Source organism: Schistocerca serialis, chromosome 12 (genome assembly GCF_023864345.2).
Source record: "Schistocerca serialis cubense isolate TAMUIC-IGC-003099 chromosome 12, iqSchSeri2.2, whole genome shotgun sequence".
NCBI classification, from domain to species: Eukaryota; Metazoa; Arthropoda; class Insecta; order Orthoptera; family Acrididae; genus Schistocerca; species Schistocerca serialis.
The window spans coordinates 178,286,682-178,309,150 of record NC_064649.1 but is presented as its reverse complement, the minus strand read 5'-3'; the positions used below and the strand labels follow the sequence as shown (position 1 = coordinate 178,309,150).

The window sequence follows — 22,469 nt, the reverse complement described above, 5'->3', positions numbered from 1 at the left end:
GTTGTATCCAACACAATACCCATTTTCACACACCAAATCGTTCTTCATAAGACCTTGTTGCCTAGCCCATTGTATTGAGCTTTGGGTGTTCTCCATAACATGGTATAAATCTTCCATTACAAAGTCGCTCAAATCTGGAAAATTTCTCGCCATTTTGGCACACGCAGTAATATACGATACTTCAAAATGGACAGCCACAACAGAAAAATATAGGTTGTTGGTCGCACTGATCAAGATGCATAACTGTGAGCAACAGGGACATATACCACATGCAACAATATGCAAAGCCAACAATAGCTATCATGGTAAGGATGTATGAAACTGTAAGCATTACCTATGGCTAAAGAACTCTGTGAAGAAATATATTAAAATGTCTGCAGCATACTGGCATAGCAACATGAATAACCTGGTGAAAGCAGGCAGTTAATTAATCTTTCCCCCCCCCCCCACCACCATATGAAAATACGTACTTTTTTGGTATTCCATGCATATATATGCTTATTTCTTCAGAAATATGTGTTTGCTTCAAAAATAGGTATTTTTCTCATGATCAGCGCATGTACCCCCTAAACTACGTAAGTGCCATTTTCGTTATTGCAGATGATGGTTTTTTGGTATTGTGGGCTTGGTTTGAGCTATATAGGTCGAGTGAACGGTATGATTCCTGCTGGCTTTGTGGCTGTAGCATTATGTCGTAGGTTGAGACTTTTTTAGGGGTGATGTGATGTGATGTTTTGTATTGTTAAAATTAGGTTGTCCTTGCCCTAGACCCCCTATTTCCCGCGGTTGTTCTGTAGTTTCATTTTATCATTGAAGTAAGATTACTTTCACTGTTTCTATTTTCCTGCAGGTTTGTTGGCATGTGTACATAGTGACAATATTGTCGACATTTTGTATACTCTGGACGTAGGCGTTTCTGTCATATAGATGACGTCATGGGTCAAAGCAGATGGGTTAAATCGGATGCTTCCCTAATGCCGAGTTCTGAAGGTTTAATTGGATCTACTGACACTGCCTTTGACTGGTAGCATGCTAGTGATGATGTGGTGTGTATGATATCCATGCACAAAACTTCCACACAAACACATGGGTTGTGTTAGTTTCAACCAGTCAGTGGTAGTCTTCAGACGAAAGGCATATGCTGATGGTAGACAGAGATCTGTTTCTGTTGTGTTCAATGTTGTTGAGAACAGAATGGAAACCAGTATGTGCCTTTACCCTAAAGGCGTTAGCTGGCTTGTCAAAATTGGATACAGCATTGTGAAATGCTTGTGAGATTATGTCAAAAAATATATAAAAGAATTTTAGATCCCTTATCTCTAAAACAGTATGTCATTTTTTTTTTCCATATTTATATTGCTTCTGCATTATTTTTAAATGCAAGTTGGGGAGCCTATGATTGTTTCGTTATGAGAATAGATAAAATTGTCGTTGCAGTGTGTGGCTGATTTTGATGAGTGATTTATGTCCAGCATTTTGATGATGTGATAGGTGAAAGCAGACAGTTGGTATTGATAAAAATCAAAATTTCTGTTATGTAAGCTAGGACTAGTGGGCCAGGGAAAAAAGTAACCAGTCGCTCGGTCATTTCAGAAAAAAATTGATATTTGCTGGATGAATTCCCGAATGTTTAATGGGTTTAAAGACATTTTTAAAAAAATTTTATTCTCAACATTTAGAAACAGTGGCTATTTTTTGCTTTTACAGGCATCTGTTTTTTAAAAATTATTCAGTACTGAGTTGCCCCAGAAATTTCAAATAAGAATCATTAACTGGACTATAAATTAAAAACCATGATAACCATGCTGAATGTATTCCTTAATATAGGCCCTACTTTTAATGGCTCAAACTTGTTGATTGCAAGCTAAAAAAGCTCATTCTTTAAACTATTTAATTGGATAGATAAAAATTCTACTCATCAAGCAGCAGCAGAACACATACATAAAAGACAGCTGTAATTGGCAAGCTTTTGGAGCCAGTGGCTCCTTCTTCAGGCAGAAGGGTGGAAGGGGAAGTAATCGAGTGAAGGAGGAAGACTGGAGAGGTCTAGGAAAAGGGGTAGATATTGGTTAAGTCACCCAGAACCGCTGGTCAGAGGAGACTTACCATACGGGATGAGAAGGAAAGACATTACTTACGGTAAGTCTCCTCTGACCCGCTGTTCTGGGTGACTTTCCCAATATCTACCAATTTTCCTAGACCTCTCCAGTTCTCTTCCTTCACCCCTCTTCCGTCTTTTATGTGCGAGTTCTGCTGCCACTTGGTGAGTAGATTTTTTATCTACCCTAATTGTATTTTTCCAAAGTAAGAGTAATTTCTCAGCCTTAATATTTATTGTGCTATTACACTATACAGTATAACTACTTCTTATAGTGAGAAGCTTACACAAAATGTACACTATTTTAAAAAATTGATTTTTTGAATTTTTTCATTCTTTGACCTACAATATCTTTGTAAGGAGAGCAGATAAAAGTCTGAAAATTACACACTTAATGGATCTTCATGATATCAAACTTAAATTGGAAGTAACAAACAGAAAATATTGTGGGGAAGGGTAATCAAAGACTGCAATTTATTGGCAGTACTAAGGAGATTGCCTACACTACGCTTGTCCGTCCTCTTTTAGAATTCTGCTGCGCGGTGTGGGATCCTTGCCACATAGGACTGACAGAGTACATTGAAAAAGTTCAAAGAAGGGCAGCACATTTTGTATTATTGCGAAATATGAGAGAGAGTGTCACAGAAATGATAATGGATTTGGGCTGGACATCATTAAAAGAAAGGCATTTTTTGTTGCAACAGAATCTTCTCATAAAATTCCAATCACCAACTTTCTCCTCTGAATGTGAAAATATTTTGTTGACACTGACCTACATAGGGAGAAATGATCACCACGATAGAATAAGGGAAATCAGAGCTCGAACGGAAAGATATAGGTGTGTTCCTTCTTTCTGCGCTCTATACGAGATTGGAATAATAGAGAACTGCGAAGGTGGTTCGATGAACCCTCTGCTAGGCACTTAAATGTGATTTGCAGAGTATCCATGTAGATGTAGACAAGCCTGTACAAATTTGTGTGTTGTCATCCCCCTTCCACCAACATCTGTTCACTCACACTTAGTTAATAATGAGCCCTTGAAGTGTGCAGTTGAACAATGGAGTCTCAAAATAACGAGAATAGTTTTTCTAAGTGTTGGTTACTAACCTTGAAAACTCAATAGTGTGTCATTTAATTGCCAAAGTCAGGATAAATTTCTGAAGGACAAAAGCAAACCTTGGCAGTTGATGAATGTATAGTTCTTGCTGACTTTTCTGAAAACTATTCCTTTGTTGTTAAAGTGAAATACAAGGGCACCACTGGGTAAACAAAGAGGCCACAGTTTGTCCATTTATGTTCTGTTATAAAGATCCAGATAAACTAGAGTCATAGTTTTTGTGTTGCAAATGATTACTTTGAGCACAAAGCTACAGCAGTGCATGCTTTTCACCTGCAGTTAACAAACTACGTAAAACAGCACGACAGTTCCATAAACAAACTGATGAACTTTTCTGATGGTGCTGCAAGCCAATATAAAAGCAAACAAATATTAATATCTCCTTTCTCAAAGAAAAAAGACCGTTGGCTCGGTGCAGAATAGCACTTTTTTGCATCATGCCCTTGGAAGAGTGAGTGTGATGGCATAAAGGGTACAACAAAGTGAGCTGTCACAAAAGCTAGTCTGCAACGGACCTATGAGAACCAAATCTGGACACGTCAAGAAATGTTCAAATTCTGTATAAAGAATGGGTAAAAGGGATTACGTATGTTTCATTAAATGTGAGGAAATACTAGAACTCTATGCCAATGTCTTGGAGGAAAGATTCAAAACTTGTCAGAAGATTAAAGGCACCTGATCTTTTCATTGTTTTATACCTTAGTCATACAACTTGCTCAACTGTAAGTTCACATCAACATCCTCTGATAGTGAACGTCATCACTGTGGAAAACTTGTACCACTGACACTTCAAAGGAAGGACATAGTGGCTTGTGTCTATGGCGAACAGTGGTGGATTGCCAAAGTTGGTAACATTGCTCGTCAAAACCAAGATGTGGATGTTACATTTTACCAGCACCAAGAACCCCGTTTAAAAAATTTGAAAAGGATCAATTCGAGAGGCCCGTTAAAAATCATTAAAGGAGTTGTCTTCTCCCCTGGAATTTATGACTGTGACTAGGTGAACATTTAACCCTGTGCCCAACATGAGTGAAGAAATATCTCTGTTGTTCAATAAACAACATAGTAAAAACAAATAAGTTGAAAACGGGATAATGTAATGAATTGTCTCATTTTTTAAAGAGTTATCCTAGATATTTTTAAGTTATGTAATTTATACACTGTTTCCATCAGCCCAGATATTGCAAACAGTAAGAAACATATTTTTGACTCATATTTGAAATTTTTTTTGTCCATGGAATCTCAAGGTTGAAATTTATACAGAAGTTTGATATCATAAAGGTCTATTAAATGTGTAATTTTCAGATTTATATCTGGTCCATTAACAAAGATTTGCAGACCAAAGAATGAAAAAATTCAAAACATTTGTTTTTAAAGTGCTTATAGTATAAGCTTGTCATAATTGTTTCTCTAAAAAAAAAAAAAAAGGTATCTGTACTGAGTAGTGTAATACCACAAAATGTATTAAGGCTAAGAAACTACTCTTTGGAAAGATAGTATTAAAAATGGGTTTTTTAAATTTACAACCAACAACTTTGAGACATTAAAAGTGTATTCCCTAATACATTCAGCAGGGTGATCATGGTTTTAATTTGTAGTCCAGTGTCTGCTGAAATAAATACCTCTTATATGAAAGGTCTGGGGCAATCCATTACCGAATAATTTTAAAAACCACAGACACTTATAAAAGTGTAAGAATGCTTGCAGCCTGAAACAAAAATGGCTGCTCTTTCTAAACGATAACCAATAAATGTTTTTAAAAAATATTTTTGAGTCCACCAAACATGAAGGAATTCACCCAGCGAATTCTTTCTACGAGAATGCAGTTGTCTCTCTTTGTAATTTTATGGCTTTCTCAAGTATGTTTCCCTTTGGATACAATTAATTGATAGTTTTATGGTTTGGATGGTGTACGATCTTCCACAGAATGCTTGTATTTACTTAATAGGCACACGTTTCAAAATCCAAATATTAGATCATTATTTCTCTGAAGGAAACATTTTTTCCAGTATAAATCCTAGAGGCAGAATTGTATTGTTTACATTGTGACTGCACCACTACTCTTCTCTCACCTGTTGTATATAAATATTTCTGGAATAATTTTAACACCTGTTTAACAGGACACTAATGACAGCAGCAGAGAAGCTTGCCGCTGTTCCTGATGTGGATATCGACCCAGAGGGAACATTTAAGTATGTTCTAATACATGTCTTTGGTCCAGAGGGTCCTGATGGCAAAGAACCGAGCAAATTAGTGGTCAGTAACTGGTAAACTAATATTTGGTCAACTTTGTGATACATTATTATTTGAGAGACAGTCGTTTGCATCATTTTTCAATTTTCTCAGTTGAATTTTTCTTTTGATGTCGGTGACTTGCAATGGGGAATTGTAGCCTAAGGTTGGTTGTTATCTGCATAACATAGTGTTTCAGTGTTTACTGTTAAATTGGAAGTGAGATGGTGGATGGCGATACAACTGAAAACACACAAAAGATTTTCACTGAAACACTGTTGAACTACAGTTATGGCCCTGTGTGCTATGGTATCTTTGCCAGATAGTGTTGACAGAGGATATGAAAAAGCATTCAAAGAAGAGCAACTTATGTTGTTGTATTGCTAAGAAGGGGGAGTGCGCCATGGACATGCAGGGTGTATACGACCCAGAAGATCCGGGGAAAAACCCGGGAAATTTTTCATTGTTTTTGTTTTCAGTTAAATTTTTGTAATTTTGATTGGTAAGAACCAATACTCTAACAAAGGATATTACTGTGTCTCAATACTGCAGCAATAAAACATGAACAAGAGAAAAAACGAAAATAAAACTTAAATTTCAAGGGAAATGCACCATATACAGCAACAAAATGGTGCTCATACAAGTGTACGCCAACAGTAAAATGTGTCAAAGGCTATAGGAAGACTGTGCAATGCTTTGTAACAGCAATTTGCCTCCGCTGAGCGTGACGTCACAACTGTTTACATTAAATTCATTTTAACAGTTACGAGCTCGATCATGCACATGCACAGTTGAGTAGTACCTTCTCCCGCTTCTGGCTACAGAAATTGTTGGCTGTGTAAGCAGTCGCAGCAAGCAGCTAGATGCTACCGGGAAAAATTTTACTGGAGCGCCCAAGCTGCCAGATTTATACATGCGCAGGAGGTCCAAATCTAGGGAGGGGGGGGGGGCAAATTCATATTCTTGAGGGGGGGGGGGGGGGGGGAGGAAACCTTGTTTCACAAAGCGACTCGCATCCAGCGCACGTTAGTTTGTTAGTTTATTGATTATTCATATTACTTTGAAACTCATCCCTGTCGGTTTTTGAACATTTTTAACACATTCTAGTTGATTTTGAATGAATCGCAAGTTGATTTGTGAATGCGTGCGTAGTGTACATGTTTCCTCTGTCAGTGGAATCTGACAGAGCTGAGCGAAGTAAGGCTGAACGGATGAATGCCAACCGCTGTCTGATTGTGGGGTTGATTGTGTTTGCGAATGATGAGCGTTGTTGTAATTACTAGCGGAATCCATAGATTCAGACTACAGGAGTGGAAATAAACGAATAACAGGTAAGAATGATTACGTATTACCTTCTCGGTGTATACAAGAAAATGAAATTTTGACAAAAAATTTTTGGGCAGATCGCTATACTAGTAAGGGCGAGTTGTGCAGTCCACAGCTAGCAGCTACTTTAGGTTCTGTTCTGGAAGAAGCACGGAAAACGTGTTGTATGACCATGTAACAATGCCTAACCGGAAAATAATCACGGGATAGCTAAACCGGTGATTCTGGTAGAGTTAATGAAGTTAACCTGCAAATAAGCTTTGACATTGGCAGGAATAGTTACAGAATTAGTGATAACAAGACTGTTTGTTAGAATGATGAAGGAGAAGAAATGGGGGCATCACACAAATTATGGAACAATATGACGATTCCAAGTTCGTATAAAAATTTCATACTACTACTTTTCGATCTCGTGCTTGAGAAACTGGAGTGTATGAATGAAGTGTGAAACTATTTCCTAACGTAAAGCTTTTTGCTTGTAGTTGGCCTAATAGGCATTTGATATGGGTACTTTGTGAATTATTTTCTGTCCTTACAAAAAAGACCGTTTGTGCCAAAACAGTCTCATTTATTTTGTGTGTATTACAATTGTTGTAGTATTAGAAAGGCCTATTTTGTTTTATCTAGCAGACAGTGACAAAATAGATGTAATCAGATCAGGAAACAACACCAGTCTTGGGTCCTATTTGTATTAACAGCTTTTTCAGTATTAGACAACGACATTTCGACTTTTCGTGTAGCAAAATGTTTGACGAACTTTGATGAGGTAATAGATTCTTTCACAGAAGGAAAGCACTCCATGTAAAGCTGTACCAAGATTAGAGGGTAAAAAATTCTAGGAGCTAAGGATTGAAGAAACATGTATTGTCTTGCTTGTCTCATGTCTTTACTGGGTTTATGTATCCTATATTTAATTTTATGTCACACAAAGCAGCAAGATGTTAGCTGATAGGGAACAAAGAGTGCAGATTTTCTGAAGAGTTCTTTCTTTTAAAAAAAAAAGAGGGACAGAATGTCAAACCGGCCAACTGTAAACCGGAGAGGCACCACAGGACATTTTAATTTCCACTGTCCTGAATATGGTTTGATGGCATCCATTACAAAATATACACATTTCAATTCCACAGAGCGAAAAATTTCCTCGAACACACATGTTGCATGCATCAGACCCTTCAGAAAGACGTGCACTACAAAATGAACTTAAAGGACGGGTATACACTCGCGCACACACACACACACACACACATATCCATCAACACATATACAGACACAAGCAGACATATTACACGTTTTTTCGAAATTTTCCCGAATTTGTCCATCCTTTAACGTGTTTTAGCGGCAACACAACCACCTAACCTTTATGCACATTGCTGTCTCAACTTAACCTACACTTTTTCGCCTTTTTTCATACCAGATCTCCAGTTGCTTTCTAGTTCACCTTTATCTCTACCCATATATTTTTATCTTTCATTTTCATTTCAACCTCATGTTACACTTTCCACCTTCTAATACCATGTCACCCTCACAACACCCCCACAAAAAATGGTCTTTAAATATGTCTGCTTGTGTCTGTATATGTGTGGATGGATGTGTGTGTGTGCGCGAGTGTATACCCATCCTTTTTTCCCCCTGAGGTAAGTCTTTCCGCTCCAGGGATTGGAATGACTCCTTACCCTCTCCCTTAAAACCCACATCCTTTCGTCTTTCCCTCTCCTTCCCTCTTTCCTGATGAGGCAACAGTTTGTTGCGAAAGCTTGAATTTTGTGTGTATGTTTGTGTTTGTTTGTGTGTCTGTCGACCTGCCAGCACTTTCATTTGGTAAGTCACATCATCCATAAAATTTTTTTTTTAACGTCCTATCTCAAACGCTCGAGGGGATGGCGGGGTATTGCCCCGGTTCGGAAATATTAGAGATCCGGGACTGATGCGCAGAACAGTCTGAATTACAGTTGGGAAGTGGGTAGTCTCCACGTGACCCATTTTTACATTTAGTGTTTTTGCTGTTTCCTCTTCATTTACTGCTCCCACGTCAAATGAAGACAAAACTGATTTCTGTGGCCGGGAGCTATCAAGTGAATTAAAATACATTCACATAATTATGGAAGGCTAAACTGTGTTATTAGTTGCAGATTTTATTTTATTTCCATCTTTCTGACAGTCAAGCATTAATTGCCTTTTAGAACAATGAAGTTATTTTTGTTGGTTTGCCAAAGAAATTTTCTTTCATTAATCTTTTCCACTAAGGCAGACAATATATTTGAGACAAAGTGTTTAATTCCACACACTGTGTTTGCTGCATTTCAAGTGCACATTTTCAACTTCTAGCACATTTGGCATTACGCCATAATAAAGAACCAAACATGAGACAGGCCAGTACTGGTACTCGAAGAAAATTTACATCCCAAAAACCACATAGAAAAGCTTAATAACAGGTCGTGGGATTCTGGACATACAAATTTGCACTTTAAATGTGAACATTTTAGTATGGGCCATGAAATTCCGATTCTCTTGGAGTATCCTCTGATGTCTTGTTTCTTACATAATGTAATATCTTTTATTGTTTCACACGTACGAACATGCGGGCTCCCTACGACATCGTAGCTGCGCTTGCGCAGTGATGCCTGTCATCTGGCGCTCTCTGGCAACTGCAGAAACGAACCTATTTCTAACAGGTCGTGGGAAAATATTTCGAATGGTGGGTTGAAAATCGTTACCATCAATGTACCATTCTAGCAGTTACACCAGAAATATGTGAGGTAATGTACGATGAATTTCTTAAATCACAAAGTGTTTGACTCTCATTTAAAAATCAACTCTTTGATGATGAGCCATTTAGATGAATTTTGAGCCTGGAAGATCAGACATTTATGTCGTTATTAAAAATTTTACTGGCACCTTTGTGTGATACAACTTAAATTGTAATACGCGCATAAAAGACCAACATTTTATGTGAAAGCTTAGCTTCTCTTGCAGCGTATTAATCTGATAGACCAATATTATATGTGAAGGCTTTGCGTTTCGTTTAGCAACTCTATTTACATTAATTTGAACCATTAACTTTTTCTGTTTGTGTGTTCGCGCTACTTAACAGTGATGTTGCTGTTGGTTGACTACATCATGTGTCCTAAGCTCTGAATACCTGCTGTGATCGGCTGGCGAAATCGCATGAAATGATATACAAGTTGGGCTGACAGTCATTAAAACAAAGGTGTTTTTTGTTATGATGAGATGTTTTCAGGAAATTTCCTCTGAATGGCAAAATATTTTGTTGGCCCCACCTACATAGGGAGAAATTATTATCGTGATAAAGTAAGAGAAATCAGAGCTCCCACAGAAAGATTTAAATGATATTTTTCCCCAGTGCTGTTGAAGAGTGGAATGTTACAGAAATAGTCTGAAGGCTTTTCGATGAATCCTCTGCCGAACACTTAAGGATACAGGATACTTATAAATGGTGGAAAAATCAAAATTTTTTTAATGACTTTATTAAATTCTATAGTCTTTCCTGATTACATTGATATATACACTGTAGGGTTTGAAATGAAAAAAGACCTATACATACCAAATTTTAAAGTTACGGTCATGTACGAGGTGCGACAATAAAGTAATGAGACTGATTTTCTTTGCAAGGTGTGGCACCCCTGCAGGCTTGCGTAGGCACAATATCTGTGACCTTGGTCTATAAGCCGCTTCTAGTCCAAGCGGCATGTTGAAGCAACTGCTCAGTCATGAGTTGTGCTGTAATAAGTTAACACGTGTTAGTGTCTCTCATCACAGAAATGGAACTGCATAATATTGCGCAACAGTATGCCATTTCTTTTTGCGTTAAATTGAGTGAAAACGCGACGACAACTTACGGTAAGCTTAAGAAGGCTTTTGGAGAGGAGATTATGTCAAAAGCTCAAGTTTTTGATTGGCATAAAATGTTTAGTGAAGGCAGAACAAATGTTGAAGATGAAGACTGCAGTGGACGACTGTCAACCTCACGGACGGATGTCAACTTGGCCAGGGTGCATGAACTCGTAAAATCTGATAGAAGGTTATCCATGAAAATGATTGCAGGAGAGCTACACATCAATCGAGGAACGGTTCGTCTAATAATAACATTGCTGATAATTGGATTCTGCATCACGATAATGCACCATCCCATACTGCTCTGTCAGTACAATAATTTTTTACCTCAAAACAAATTTCAGTACTACCAGAGCCACGTTATTCACCAAATATTGCTCCGTGCAACTTTTTTCTCTGTCAAAGAGTCAAAATGGTGGTCAAGGACACCATTTTCAAACAACACAAGATGTCCCAAAAGCTGTCACGAAGGTCTTGGAGGATATTACAGAAGATGAGTTAAAGAAATGTTACCATCAATGACAGAAGTGCTAAAAAAAGTGTGTGCAATCTGAAGGGAACTTTGAAGGAGACAACACGAAAATTGACTAAAACTGTAAGCAACATTTTTTTTTCACATCAGTGTCATTACTTTACATTCGCACCTTGTATACTGCCATGCCCCCTTTATTTCTGTTACAGAAACCAGTATTATTTTGAAAAGAACTGTGCACTTTCTTTCTGTTTCCAGCGATTATATGTATGATACTTTGTATATGTTGGTAACAGTGCAGGTTTCTAGCGTCTGTAAATGATTATCTTTGCAAGTATTTACTTTTGTGTTCTGAAGCAGTTTGTTCACATGTTAATAAAATTTTGTTTCCCAAGTGCTACATATATTTGTGAAAATACATATTTTTTAGTGTGCCACACATCAAGAAATTCAATAAAAGGAAATTCTGTGGTAACCAGTTGGCAAACAAAACAAGCCACACTGTTGAAAGTAACGTACGTGTCAGTTCTTCAGTGAAGAAATTCGCACATGGCACACCTCCTGGTGATTCAAATTTTTGTGTTAAAAATGACGCTGTTTGTAGTGGATTTGTTGTTGTTGGTGTGGGTATCTTATCTTCTTTTATAAAGGAAGTGGAAAAATGTAAACAATGTGATGGTGTAGGCTGTCTGGAAATAACTGAACAACAAAGTAGCAGGAAGGGTTTAGCGTCAAAATTAGTTGGTCTGTGTAGATCCTGCAATAAATCTACCTCGAAAATGACTTCGAACATTGTGCATAATTCATATGATGTGAATTTGAAGTTAGTGTACGCAATGCGTGCAATAGGAAAAGGAAAAAAAGGCTGCACAAACGTTTTGTCATTTGATTGACCTTCCTCCTCCCAGTAGGTTCAGCAAGTACATAAGAATACTTTTAGGTGCCTTGACGGTTGTGTCTAAAGCATCTGTGAAATGTGCAGTAGAAAAAACTGTTAATATTTGTGAAACAAGGGACATTGCTGTTGCACTTGATGGGACATGGCAACATCGAGGACATCGTTCCTTGAATGGTGTTTTAAGTGCTACTTCTGTGGAGAATGGAAAAGTTTTTGATGTTGAGTGCTTATCTAATTATTGCCACACCTGCCATAGTAACACTGAAGGATTATTGAACATCAGTGTTATAATAATTATGATGGTTACAGTAGAGGTATGGAGTGTGATGGAGCTCTAAAATTATTTCAGAGGTCAGTGCCCGTTTATAACGTTAGATATACAAAGTACCTAGCTGAAGGGGAATCTAAAGCTTTCAATAAAATTAATGAGTTCAATGTTTATGGTGATAGCTTCGTAACAAAACTGGAGTGTTGTGGACACGTGCAAAAGAGGATGGGTGCTAGATTGAGGAAGCTAAGAAGAGAAATGAAAGGAAAATTGCTATCTGATGGAAAATCTCTGTCTGGCTGAGACAGATTGACAGAAACTGAAATAGACCTCCTTCAGAGGTATTAAGGACTGGCCATTAGACAAACTGCACCTCTGAATGATGATACAGCAATGAGGAAAGCTGTATGGGCCACCTACTTTCATAAGTTGTCCACAGATGACCACACTGTTCATGGACTTTGCACTAAAGGAGCAGATTCTTAGGTGTGGTTACCAAAAAGCAAAAGAAAGTGGTCAAATATACTATCAAAATATCATAAGCATTATCTTCTTGAGCCTGTTATGAATGAAATAAAACCAATTTTTGGAGACCTGAGTGGACCCTGTTTTGCTTAGTACCACATTTACTCGAATCTAAGATGCACCTGAAAAATGAGACTCGAAATCCAGGAAAAAAAAAATTCCCGAATCTAAGCCGCACCTGATATTTGAGACTTGAAATTCAAGGGGAGAGAAAAGTTTTAGGCCGCACCTCCAAATCGAAACAAAGTTGGTCCATTGTAATATGAGACACAATTTAGGTCAAATGAATGACGATACAGCTACAGTAGTTTGGTTCGAGTCGTAAGCTCAGTAGTTAAGCTTTACCAGGTAGCCATTATTATGCGTCAGGCGCTCCATCCGTATTATACGGGTACCCTTCCTCTTTCGCGTACTTCGTTAGCGAAACAATGGCAAGAGACTGCTATTTGCTGTTACCTACACTCCTGCTTTCTTTGAGAATGATCAACAAGAAACAAATAATAGACAGCGTATGATAGAAGATATTCTGAACGGGAGTTTAGCGAAAATTTTTCTCCGTTTGAAAATCTTTGCAGGCACCTCTTTAGTACATTACATTCTGCATTGAAATTAGTCATCTTAGATTTAAAAATCTAGTCAATTGCCGTGCTTCATTTCTGACTGTATCACTATTAGGCATAAGAATAATACAGATATAAACATGGGATGATATCTATATTTTTCCGCGTTTGCTGTTGTCTCACTCTAGTTTCGTAGTTTATTAGGCAGACAGGATTTAAATGAGTTAGCAGCAAACACGAAAGAATACATGGCAAAATGTTTATATTCTAATTATTCTTATGTGAAGAGAATACTGCATGCTATTCACAATTCATAAAAGTTCCTATAAGGAACCATCTCTTCTCACAGTTAGGAAAAAATTCAGAACGTAGAGTTGGCCATATTGACAAACATCCCAAACAGTCTTGGCAGTGGGATTTTCATAGTGCATTGAAATGCTGCTACATTCAAAGGTGCACAATACGGAATTTGTATTTACTTCGTTGGATAATGTATGAAAATGCAGTGGTCAAAACTCGAGGCGGAGGAAAAACTTGTCTGCCACCCCTTTTTCTTTTTCTTTTTTTTTTAATACACTCATGCAGAGGGTTTGGCGCCAGTATTTATCTTTGTGCCTGCAAAGCATGCCTGTGTAGCGCTTCATATATTCGACAGCAGAAGTTAGTTGTGGCGGCACCTACCAACATTTTCCAGAACTTCCGCTTACTTTGCACTCAATTGTAAGCCGCAGGCGGTTTTTTGGATTACAAAAACCGGAAAAGAAGTGCGGCTCAGATTCGAGTAAATACGGTAAATGTCTTCATGGGGGCACTCAGAATACAAATGAAAGTTTCAACCATTCCATACGGGAAAGATTACTCAAGAATGTTTTTGTAGGAATAAATACATTAATAGTTGGTGTACTAGATGGTGTGCTATGTTTCAGTGATGGAGTGATAGGAAGGTAGGAAGTCCTGAGAAATTTAGGCATAAAATGTGGCTCTAATATGAAAGATCAATTTCTTCTGTGTGACAGACAACGGGTGCATGAAGTTGAAAGATTCGCTCTTCAAGTTACCAAAGAAGCAAGAAGTGCTAAAAGGAATGCCAAGAGGAAGCTTGAAGATGAAGAAAGGCTGCAGGATGTAGACTATGCTTCAGGAATGTTCTGAGGCACAGTTTAATTGGACTCATATGTTCATTCGCAATTTCCCGCAAGTTGTTTTCTTCAGAATTCAGGTACAAATATTTCCTAAAGTTTAGAAAGCATTGCTCTAATTTTTTCTGTAACTTTCGGTAGTCCATACTTATGTAGTAGACCTAAGCTTTATTGCAGAATCAGCTAAATCATTGAAAAAATAACATTTTTATTAGGAAAAAATTATAAATATTAAATGTAAGATGTGATACTTTTTTATCCTTGTAATATACGTAATAGGTGGAATTAAATAGGTCTAGTACCTCAGCCATGTCATGCATGTCTGGTAAAAATTTGGTCTCCTTCAAATGTATAACATTGGATTAAATGGTACCTCAGTTTGAGGAAGAATTTCCTTGTTACTTTTTTTAAATAACTCTAAGCAGGTTCAAAAATATTCAAAATACTTCTAATTTGTTTAGAAAGTGTGCTCTATTACCTGATATCAACAAAAAAATCTTAAAACATATACATTATAAACAGTGCCTGAAAGAAATAGGTGTTGATTTTTACATAATATTGAGCTGGAAAAATGCCATGTATCCTTAAGTGTGAACTGCCAGATAGCTGTGTAGATTTACACGAGAAATATCGTCTGGTTTGCACTGATGATGTAATGATGTGAGTGGGCTGAATGCATATTTTTTTTTTTTTTTTTTTTTTTTTTTTTTTTTTTTTTTTTTTTTTTTTTACGCCTGCTTTGGCGACGGAAGCAATGCATTCAACTTCCAGAAAGAAATTATCTCACAAAACAGGCCTTTGACTAAACTTCATAAAGTGCCGTACTGTGCTGTTTTATGGTATAGAGCAGATGTTACCAACAAGTATTCCATTGGTTCTCCATCATTGGAAAAAAACGTTGTTTTCACTAAAACACAGCTACATTTACAACTCCATTTTTCCTGTACAGTGTTCAATAATACATACAATTGTGACTTTAAATGACAACTTTGAATTATCAAGGACATCAGTTTTTTTTTCCCCCCCAAATTTAATGTGCCATTATCAACAGAATGATTGCATGCAGATCATTATATTGGCGTGTGAGGTTTTGGGATTGACATTTACTTTTTTTATCGCATATCTTGAGACTTTGAGCCAAAGCTCGTGGGATGAGGTGGTACCTAGTTTACAGAAATCTGAATATAAAATTTATAAACAAAAAATTACAGAATTAATAAAATATGAAATTAAGAGAAATTAGGATAAATTACATGTTGCATAGAGAAGTTCTCATGTGTTGTGAGGGCCTCCTGTGCGGAATTCTAGCATACCACAAGGTAACCTTTGTGTGTGGATTTGAATACTTAGGTGTATCACTCTTTTTTTCTGCCCTGCTGGGAAATTTGGAAAAAAAAACCTGGAGAAATCTAGTTTTTTGTCTCAGTAGATGAAACAGTTTGTTTACTGGGATTTCCTGCATCGTCGCTGGCTGGGTGCAGCTTAATACATGCACCGCTTCCCTACTCCCTCATTCTTACTGCTTCTCCACTTCCTACCACTCCCCTCAGCTTGCAGTCAGTGTTGCCACCACTTCTTGCCACTAGCCTAGTAGCTGCCGATGGGAGGCGTGAAGGGTGGTTTGTTTTGATATGATTCTTGGAGATTGTTGACCCAGTGGCTGGAGACAACGGTCATATGTGCACGAGTTGTGTCTGAGTGATTGTGTGAATATGTGTGTGTGTGTGTGTGTGTGTGTGTGTGTGTGTGTGTGTGTGTGTGTGTTATTTTCCAAGAAAGGCTATGGCCAAAAATTTAGTTGTGAGAGTGTGATTGTCTTTTCTACGTGTCTGTCCGTGGTTCAGCGATCATCTTTACGGTGAGTTGCTACCTATCTTCATTAGCATTAATTCTCAGAGTATTTGCACAAATTGATGGATTTACCACCACCATCTCATTTCGTCAACATAATGTCAGTGACTTGTGTAAAGCTGGCCACATGAATGGACTTCCATGATGGGCCAAAACCACAGGTCATTTCTGTGGGTCTCTCTAACGGATTGGGTCTGCCGATTTGAAGCCCATCGTTTCCCAATAATGTGCAAGCCCTGCCCATCGGATCTAGTCTCGCCGATCTGTTCCCAGGCCGGCTCTGTTTGTGTGTGGTATAATGCAGTGGGTTTTCGTGATTTATCCGAGGACTCAGGACTGTGGTGCTCCTCGCAGGCCAGAGGCCATGGGCGATGGAGTTCAGGAATTGTGACTTTCTCACTGCAAGTACATTGTGTGGTACATTGTTTTATAAACATTTTATTTATTCTAGTACATTTTGGGGCTTAGAAAATAATTTATACAGGATGTACATATCTTTTTTTTTTTTTTTTTTTTTTTTTTTTTTTTTTTTTTTTTTTTTTTTTTTACAAACATTCAGTACGCGAAACATGAGTGACCCGGCAGACATCAATACAGTAATCGAATTCGTGCCATACCTGTCCCAGCATGGCATCGTCGATTGTGATATTTGTTTCTCGTATTCTCTCCCGGAGCTCCGCTACATCACGTGGTAGAGACCATACATACACCGGATCTTAAATGTGTCCCCACAGAAAAAAAGTCACACGGAGTGAGGTCTGGTAATCAGGGAGGCCATTTCATGAAACAGCTGTTCCCTTCTGTAGCACGGCCAGTTCATCGATGCGGCAGCTCCGTATTCAGGTACCCACAAACTTAACAATGAAAATGGGGTGGAGCCCCATCCTGCTGAAAGATGAACGGAGAGCCCAATTGCATCTGAGGCATCAGCCATTGCTGCAACATATCCGAGTAGGAATATCCAGTGACAGTTCTCTTGGCGAAGAAGAATGGCCCGTACAGTTTTCGACACGACAAAGCACAAAAAACATTTACATTTAGCGAATCACACCCAAATTCAATGTATTAGTGTGGATGCTTTGCACCCCAGATTCGACAATTATGCCTGTACACTTTCCCATTAGTGTGAAAAGTGGCTTCATTGCTAAAACTTAAGCGATCAAAAATTCCATCCCCGTCCTTATTCAATTGTTGCAACTGTGAACAAAACTCAAAACACTTGTCTTTGTCGTTGTTATTGACCTTCTACCCTAGCTCCAATTTGAATGGTTTCATAGACAATTTCTGTCGCATGACTTGCCACAGTCAGTGGAGCCATTTCGAGTTCATGGGATGCACGACGCACCAATTTCTTTGGACTCCTTATGAATGTCTCTGGTATGCAATCCAAATTCACTTCACTCACACTGGGATGTCTGCTTCTCTGTGCTGGGCACAAGCAACCGGTCATAATAAATTTGTTGTGCCTTCCTTATTGGTGGTTTCTTACTGTACTTTGTTCTAAACATCCATTGAACAGCTGTAGCACACACTTTTTTTGTCGAACTCCAACACGCAGAAAGCTCGCTCCGCACCTGAACTTGCCATGTTTATGACTGGTGCTATCGGCAAATCACCAAAGTATGCTGTGGTGGTATACATGAAAAAGAACTTTCAGGGTTTCTCTTCAAAATGACATATGTGTGATATCTGTGCTATGTTTGGTTCTTGTGCAATAAATAATTGAAAGTGTTCCCAGATGTAATGTACACCCTGTATATTAGAAAGTATGAGTGATAGGAAGAACAACTTGCGGCAGTCACAGGCGGTTTGTATGCTATGTACCTGTATATTTTGGCCTGCCTTATATACTTCTTTCAATAGGCCTACTTTTTTCTGAGGTTATTTCTGAAATCAGTGTAGGTATTTTAAATCTGTCTTGCGACTCCAAGGAAATGCGTATTTGTGTCACCAAATATGTTTAGTTTTATTGAAATAAAATAACATCAGTGGTCTTCATGGAATATTATATACCATCGTCTTTCTTTCTCCATCTAAAAACTGTTCATTACAAAAGATGCTGACATTAGTACTTAAGATTTTTGCTCATGAGGGGAAGAAATACAGAAGTCCTTACATTTTTTTTGTGAACTTATGTCTTTACTTGCTCTTGAGACCTCGAAATTTGTCAGGGAAAAATGCTAAAAGTTGCTGGAAATCGGGGAACGTCACTTGGGGAAACTTGCGGCAACCCTGAATGTTCACAAGCTGGCACTGCAGAGCTTGCTGACTGCATTTTTCAGGGATGAGAATATTCTTGCGAAGTGCACAGAATTGCCCCAAACTATAACACCATATGAGATAACAGAGCAAAAGTAAACAAGCTTTTGTGTTTGTGTCCAAGACATAGTGTATAGTGAAGACAGAAGTGTTCATTTTCTGCTTAAGGTGTTGAACATGATACTTCTGAGAGAGCTTTTCATCTATCTTCAGTCTTAAGAATTTAAAATGTCTGTTCGACCAGCTCAGGACAAGACTATTTCTATTTTACAAGAGTTCAGTTGTTGGCAATGAAGTATTAATCCGTTCTCCAAAAGCCGTGTGCTGATGTTGCCAACTACCTTGTCAGCTAGATGATTTACTTTATGTTCAGTGTTTTCCGAGAGAACACATGTCCGAATATACAAAAGCTTTCATTTGCATTTGCAGTAGGTATGAAAAAAAAAAAAAAAACAGAAGCTCCTGTTTGTGTTTCCTATAGATAGTGGATATAACAACAGCTCCTTTAAGTTATGTTTTCAGATTATTTTTGATGCCACAATTTCCACTCACGTTGTTACTTTTGTGTTTTCTTCTTGCTTAGTACTCTTGATACATTTTGTTCAAAGTTTGACTATGGTTCCTGCTACTAGGTGCGAGAATACAAGTGAGTTGGCTTCCATTCGGACGTCTACGATGAGACGATGGACAGGGTGAAAGGCCTCGGCGTTGATACCGAGTGCACTGGTGGTGGCAGAATACAGCACGACCCCAGTGCCAAGGTCATCAAAGTGTACAGCTACTCACAGGTGATACCTAAAGCAGTGAGTTGCAGAAATGACAGTATGTGTCATCTTGAGCTGTTATTCAACTTAATTTTTTACTGTGTGACTGGTTTCAGTTGAAGACCATTTTCAGGCACCTGTTGTATATACATCGTGGATACGGGAAAATTTGGGATGAAAAGAATGTTTGAAAGTTATAGTAACAATACAAGCAACACTTACAGAATTTGATTACCAGCAAAAACTATATATATCAAAAGAATACAATATCAGAAATATAAATTAAATATCCACATCATTGTATGTATTGTTATTACAATTTTGAAGTATCCTTTTTGCCTGAATTTTTCCTGTTTCCATGCTGTGGGTACAACATGTGCTCAAGAATGGTCTCTGACCAAAACTGGTTGCATCGTAAAAAAAATTTATCAACAGCTTAAAGTGTTACGTGATGTCATTTCTACAATTCGTATAAGCTGCAGACCACAGTTAACAAAAAATATTTTAAGAACAGTGAAGTTTCTGTTCATATGTTGTGTGCCCTATAATTCAAGTATTTTTAAAGTTTTTAAGAATGTTATACGCCAAGCTCCTCCATGGGAAAGCAGTTTCTGCTTCGGTTACATGGCACAAATTATAGAATACCTTGTTATATGGTCAGAAGCAAATGTCACCAGATGTTAATACCTGTAAATCATCATCATCATGCTTCTTACAACCGTGTACAATAATTTGTGTGTAGTGTTGTGGACAAGTGTTATGGTTGAAATGGCCACTGTTGTTCTGGGTAGCAGCCATGATTATGAAACTTCCTGACAAATTAAAACTGTGTGCCGGGCCAGGACTACATCCTGAAACCTTGTCTTCCGTGGACAATGCTGATACCAACTGTGCTGTTCAATCTGATTCATGATTTTTTCTTACACCTTTCAGATTACTTTTGAGGCCACAATCCTTGCTTCCACTTGTATATATAGCGAGAGAGAGTTGTATATGTAGCAAGAGAGAGAGAGAGATAGAGAGAGAGAGAGAGAGAGAGAGAGAGAGAGAGAGAATCTTCTGTCCCATAATTTTATGACATTATTATTATTATTATTATTATTATTACCTTCACTTTCTCAGACGTTAAGTCCGTTAAAAATGGAGTGACGCGGACCTTGATCAAGCGTCACTTCCTTTTAACTGTACGGTATGTGTTATATTGCATTTAGGAACTTTCGGGTAATTGAACATGTATCAATAATTACGGATTTCTGTAGCTGTATATATATGTTTGGATGTAGTTGTATTGCATTGATGTACTGGTGGATATTGTGTGGTATGACTCCTGTAGTTGATAGTATAATTGGTATGATGTCAACTTTATCCTGATGCCACATGTCTTTGACTTCCTCAGCCAGTTGGATGTATTTTTCAATTTTTTCTCCTGTTTTCTTTTGTATATTTGTTGTATTGGGTATGGATATTTCGATTAGTTGTGTTAATTTCTTCTTTTTATTGGTGAGTATGATATCAGGTTTGTTATGTGGCGTTGTTTTATCTGTTATAATGGTTCTGTTCCAGTATAATTTGTATTCATCATTCTCCAGTACATTTCGTGGTGTATCCTTGTATGTAGGAATGTGTTGTTTTAAAAGTTTATGTTGTAAGGCAAGCTGTTGATGTATTATTTTTGCGACATTGTCATGTCTTCTGGGGTATTCTGTATTTGCTAGTATTGTACATCCGCTTGTGATGTGATCTACTGTTTCTATTTGTTGTTTACAAAGTCTGCATTTATCCGTTGTGGTATTGGGATCTTTAATAATATGCTTGCTGTAATACCTGGTGTTTATTGTTTGATCCTGTATTGCAATCATGAATCCTTCTGTCTCACTGTATATATTGCCTTTTCTTAGCCATGTGTTGGATGCGTCTTGATCGATGTGTGGCTGTGTTAGATGATACGGGTGCTTGCCATGTAGTGTTTTCTTTTTCCAATTTACTTTCTTCATGTCTGTTGATGTTATGTGATCTAAAGGGTTGTAGAAGTGGTTATGAAATTGCAGTGGTGTAGCCGATGTATTTATATGAGTGATTGCCTTGTTTATTTTGCTAGTTTCTGCTCGTTCTAGAAAGAATTTTCTTAAATTGTCTACCTGTCCATAATGTAGGTTTTTTATGTCGATAAATCCCCTCCCTCCTTCCTTTCTGCTTAATGTGAATCTTTCTGTTGCTGAATGTATGTGATGTATTCTATATTTGTGGCATTGTGATCGTGTAAGTGTATTGAGTGCTTCTAGGTCTGTGTTACTCCATTTCACTACTCCAAATGAGTAGGTCAATATTGGTATGGCATAGGTATTTATAGCTTTTGTCTTGTTTCTTGCTGTCAATTCTGTTTTCAGTATTTTTGTTAGTCTTTGTCTATATTTTTCTTTTAGTTCTTCTTTGATATTTGTATTATCTATTCCTATTTTTTGTCTGTATCCTAGATATTTATAGGCATCCGTTTTTTCCATCACTTCTATGCAGTCGCTGTGGTTATCCAATATGTAATCTTCTTGTTTAGTATGTTTTCCCTTGACTATGCTATTTTTCTTACATTTGTCTGTTCCAAAAGCCATACTTATATCATTGCTGAATCCTTCTGTTATCTTTAGTAATTGGTTGAGTTGTTGATTTGTTGCTGCCAGTAGTTTTAGATTATCCATGTATAGCAAATGTGTGATTTTGTGTGGGTATGTTCCAGTAATATTGTATCCATAATTTGTATTATTTAGCATGTTGGATAGTGGGTTCAGAGCAAGGCAGAACCAGAAAGGACTTAATGAGTCTCCTTGGTATATTCCACACTTAATCTGTATTATTATTATTATTATTATTATTATTATTATTATTATTACTATTACCAGCTTCTGTATCTTTTGATTGAGTATAGTTACGGCAGCACATGAATTGTGGTGAGCCTGGTGTTTTTACAAGACTTTTTCCAGTTGCCAGGACAGTTGTCATAATTACTCAAATCAACAATTACTTGCACTTGGAGCAGACCAAATGATTCCTCTGTACCCCTCGCACCTATTTTATACTTTTCAGACTGTGTTTCACACATTTTGTAACCTACCT

At 37.6% G+C, this 22,469-nt stretch overlaps 1 pseudogene; it reads left to right on the top strand.

Moving 5' to 3' along the window:
* LOC126428265 (sex-regulated protein janus-A-like) overlaps positions 1–22,469 on the top strand; it is a 44,655-nt pseudogene that overhangs the window by 3,115 nt on the left and 19,071 nt on the right.